Here is a 5,000-nt window from a genome sequence, read left to right as displayed (position 1 = left end):
ACTGTACTGTACTTGCAGAAATGTACTGTACTGTACTTGCAGAAATGTACTGTACTGTACTTGCAGAAATGCAATGTACTTGCAGAAATGCAATGTATTGTACTTGCAGAAATGTACTGTACTTGCAGAAATGTACTGTACTTGCAGAAATGCAATGTATTGTACTTGCAGAAATGTACTGTACTGTACTTGCAGAAATGCAATGTATTGTACTTGCAGAAATGTACTGTACTGTACTTGCAGGAATGTCTCGGATAAGGCATTTAACCTTGCTCGTGCGTCAAACAGCAGAGCAACCATGCAAACAACAACAACGGCAACAACAGCAACAACAACCTTGGAGGCCTATAACAACGTGGCATTTATGACGGCATAGGTGCAACATTCAACACATATCTGAAGAACATGTTATTGTCGGCAACACACAGCGGCATAATATGTGCCGTCCTTGACACATACTAAGAAAAACTATACAAGACGACAAAATAGCTGACATGTTTTCTTTCCCCTACAAAATGAACAATAAAAAAGAAAAATATGAGGTTGCAGCACAGGGGTGCCAGAACTTCACATTACTTCCATTTGGAGGAAGCTTTTAATTGTGCTGATAGAGAACTTCATTGTTTAATAGCTGATCAGAGTTGTGGTAAATAACTGGTTCAACCCATTTAAGAGTCATTAAGGAAGCCATTAGTTCCCTTAATGACTGTTCCTGAGCATGTATATATAAGGGCTAAAACTTTTCAACCAATATTTTTTCAGTGTCATTAAGGCTCCCCAACCCAACATTTGTTAGATTCTCCCATCCAGCCATCCATTATCCATCCAGCCATCCATTATCCAGCCATCCATTATGCAACCCGCTTATCCTGCTCTCAGGGATGCTGGAGCCTATCCCAGCGGCCACTGGGCGGCAGGCGGGGAGACACCCTGGACAGACCTCCAGGCCATCACAGGGCCCACACACACACACATTGGGACAATTCAGTACGGCCGATCCACCTGACCTACATGTCTTTGGACTGTGGGAGGAAACCGGAGCCCCCGGAGGAAACCCATTCACATACGGGGAGAACATGCAAACTCCACACAGAGGACAACACCGGGACGAACCCCAAGTTTGGACTACCCCGGGGCTCGAGCTCAGGACCTTCCTGCTGTGAGGCGACCGCGCTAACCACTGCGCCACTGTGGCGCCCTTGTTGCGTTCTTGTTTGGGCTAAATCTACCAAACACTATGGAGTTAGGTGTGGGGAAGAACGTGCATTCATTTGCATGCAGACGAGGTTATTGCACATGTTAAAGCAGAGGGAAGAGTCTTTCCTGTGGTCTTTCCTGTGCTAATGCCTTAAGTAAGAAGCTGAAGCTGCTGGTAAAGATGGAAATAATGACCTGTTTAAAAAAAAATACCATGAAATCAATTACGAAGATCACACAGTACGCTATATACTGGGTTTCTGTGAGTCAGCAGGGTGAACTTCAGTGCTGGTTTGCTGTTCTTAGACCAGCCTCTTCTGTGCTTGTCTAGTGTTAGGTTATGCTAATGAATCAGATTTCCTCACGGTCAGTTGAAAATGACCATCCATCATGATTTATTTGATCAGATGCACAAAAAAATTACTCTTCTAGGCCTGTTTTCATATAATGAGGCTATTTCTATTATTGTTTTATGAATGCAGAGATACAGAGATATGGAGTTTATCCAACCGGGAGTGTTGTGTGGTTAAAAACTGATGTCTTACTGAAAAAGATGTGCGATATAATGAGTGGAACAGGAAAAAAAAAGGTCACCGTTTGCCCAAATCAGATGCACTGTCAGTTCATATAAGGAAAATAAGCCCCGAAAACATCTGAAAAGGAATGTTCCTTTCACTTTCTTTTGTTGCCCTTTACATTACAGTCAGAGAAAGACTTTGTCTAACATAATTCATGATTAAATTGATTTTCTGTCAGGGAGGATTCTGTTGCAGATTGTGAGAGCAGAACACTTGCATCGGAAAATCATTTTAGTGGAGGCACGGGGAAATGGGAAAATGTTTGCAGTAATTTGTATTCTGTCTCTCTTTGTACAATTGTGATCGTCGCTGATTGTCTGTAATAGAAGCGACACGGCGGCGCAGTGCTTAGCTCGGTCGCCTCACAGCAAGAAGGTCCTGTGTTCGAGCCCCGTCGAGGGTTCGAGGGTCGTCCTCTGTGTGGAGTTTGCGTGTTCTCCCCGTGTCTGCGTGGGTTTCCTCTGGGTGCTCCGGTTTCCTCCCACAGTCCAAAGACACGTAGGTCAGGAAAATTAACCACACTAAATTGCCCCTAAATATGAATGTGTGTGTGTTTGTGTGTATGTTGGCCCTGTGTGATGGCCTGGCGGCCTGTCCGATGGCCTGGCGGCCTGTCCGATGGCCTGGCGGCCTGTCCAGGGTGTCTCCCTGCCTGCTGCCCAATGACTGCTGGGATAGGCTCCAGCATCCCCGCCACCCTGGGAGCAGGATAAGCGGTTCGGATAATGGATGGATGGATGTCTGAAATAGAATATCAAGGAAGTTGGATTCTGTGTGGAGAACTGATGCCTGGCAGTGGGCTGTAACTAGCTGGCCATGTGGAGAGACTAGATGATTCAATCTGGGCCTCTATCGCCCTGCTTGGGTCATTCCTCTCTGTATATGGTCTTCACCTCAACACGCTTGCTGCTGATTTTGCAGCACCTTGTTCTTTCCTCCACACGTGATTGACTGTTGACATCACACACGTGCCTCCCTGAACCCTCTTCTCCCCCTTTGCCCACAATGACTGTCGCATCCTTGTGGTATGATGGCACTGTTGCTCTACCTCTTCCCATTTCTGGCAGTATTACCAACAGACATCATTACACCTCACCGCACCACGACAAACGACGCTTAAATCAACCCAATCTCCATCCCCTTCCTCAGTCGTCACAGCGTATCATGAAACTATCATAACGGGGCAGCGCGGTGGCCCAGCGGTTAGCGCTGTTGCCTCACAGCAAGAAGGTCCTGGGTTCAAACCCCAGACCACCCCCAGGTCCTTTCTGTGTGAAGTCTGCATGTTCGCCCTGTGTCTGCGTGGGTTTATAACTGACAGTAAGCTCGATTTCCTCTGCCTCACTGAAACCTGACATAAGCCCCTGGACTATTTCTCACTACATCAGAGCAAACCTTGTCTTGAGGGGTGGGGAGGTGGTGTTGCTGCTGTTTACAGGAAGGACATCAAAACAGCCACCATTTTCCTTCCTGCCACTCATTCTTTCAAACACCTTGCCCTCAAACTCGCTGGCCCCACTCCCTTGGTCACTGCCGTTATCTACCCCCCCCCCCCCCGAGCCAAACCCTGAAGTAGGTAACCTCTCTGAATTTCTGACCCAGCTATGTGCCATCTCACCTTCCGTTCTCCTCCTGGGTGATTTTAATATCCACATTCATGACACCGACTGTAAATCTGCCATAGGATTCCTGGAACTGCTACAAGGCTTCAACTTCACACGACATATCAACTTCCCCCACTCCCAGCCGTGGCCACATCCCGGACCGGTCTCAAAACACATAAACTCTCCAGCCTCCATTTCAAATATCTCTGACCACCTGGCAATCACCGTGGACATTGACATCCCTATCCCCGTCCCAACACTCAAATGCGTAATGTCCTTCAGAAATCTCGGCTCTGTCTCCCTCCTCAGCTCTCTGCCTCTCTTGCCAGTAAAATGTCTGCCTCCTCTCCCCCGCTGCCTGATAATCCTTCCGATCTTGTCAAATATTCTAATGATTCACTCTCCTCCTGTCTTGATCAGCTGTCCCCCATTAAAACCAAAATAGTCTCATTCACACACTCTGCTCTCTGGTCTACTCCTCCTGAACCCCAAATGAAATCCCATGAGCGCCAGCTCGAAAGCCTTTACAAGAAAACCGGTTTAACAGTGCATCTCCAAGCCTACACAGGCTACCTTCAACAATACAAAGACACTCTCGTCACAGCCCGGTCCACCTACTACTCATACCTCACACACTCTGGCTCCACCAACCCCCAAGGCTCTCTTTTCCACAATAAACAAACTTCTCAAACCCAGTGACAAATCCTCCAATTCCTTCACAGTAAACCAGTGCAACTCTTTCCTTTCATTTTTCCAAATTAAAACGGGCACCGTCTACAGCAACCTGGCCACCTCCCCCGCCTTCTCCACTCCCCCTCCCCCTTAGCGCCTGTCAAAGTTCTCCCCTGGGTCCCCAATGGAGCTGTCCAACTTTATGGTAGGAACGACAAGCTCCACTTGTGTTCTGGATCCCATCCCATCCGGTCTTGTTAAGAACTGCCTCTCAGCTACATATCGCCTCACTCATCACATAAATCATTAACTCCTCCTTCAGCTCTTGTTCAGTCTCCCATACACTTAAACTGGCTGCTGTCACCCCCACCCTCAAAATCCTGGACTCAACCCTGATATCATGAGCAGTTTCCAGCTTATCGCCAATCTCCCCTTTCTGTCAAAAATACCGGAATGTGTTGTTGCCTCCCAACTCAAAGCTCACCTCATCTCCAATGACCTGCTCGAACCATTTCAATCTGGTTTCCTCACAGCACAGCACAGAAACTGCCCTCCTTAAAGTCACTAACGACCTCCTCCTTGCCGCAGGCTCTGGCCCTCTCAGCGTTCTCATCCTCCTCGACCTCACTGCAGCTTTTGACAGCATCAACCACACCATTCTTCTCTCCTGCCTTGAATCCTCCCTCAACATCACCAGTACTGCCTTCTCCTGGCTAAAGTCATATCTCACAACCAGGCAACAGTTCATCAGCATCAACAACTGCACCTCCTTCACTGCTCCTCTGTCCCAAGGTGTCCCCCAGGGTTTGGTGCTTGGTCCTCTCCTGTTCATCCTTTACACGCTCCCCCTTGGTAACGTCATACGGCGTAATGGTCTCCACTTCACCCCACTTCCCAGCACCTTCAGAGAGATGTTAACACTTTCATAACAACATATTTTCCCTGTTGC

This window comes from Lampris incognitus, chromosome 6, assembly GCF_029633865.1.
Source record: "Lampris incognitus isolate fLamInc1 chromosome 6, fLamInc1.hap2, whole genome shotgun sequence".
NCBI lineage: Eukaryota > Metazoa > Chordata > Actinopteri > Lampriformes > Lampridae > Lampris > Lampris incognitus.
The sequence above is the reverse complement of the archived record's forward strand: the minus strand, read 5'-3'. Positions refer to the sequence as shown.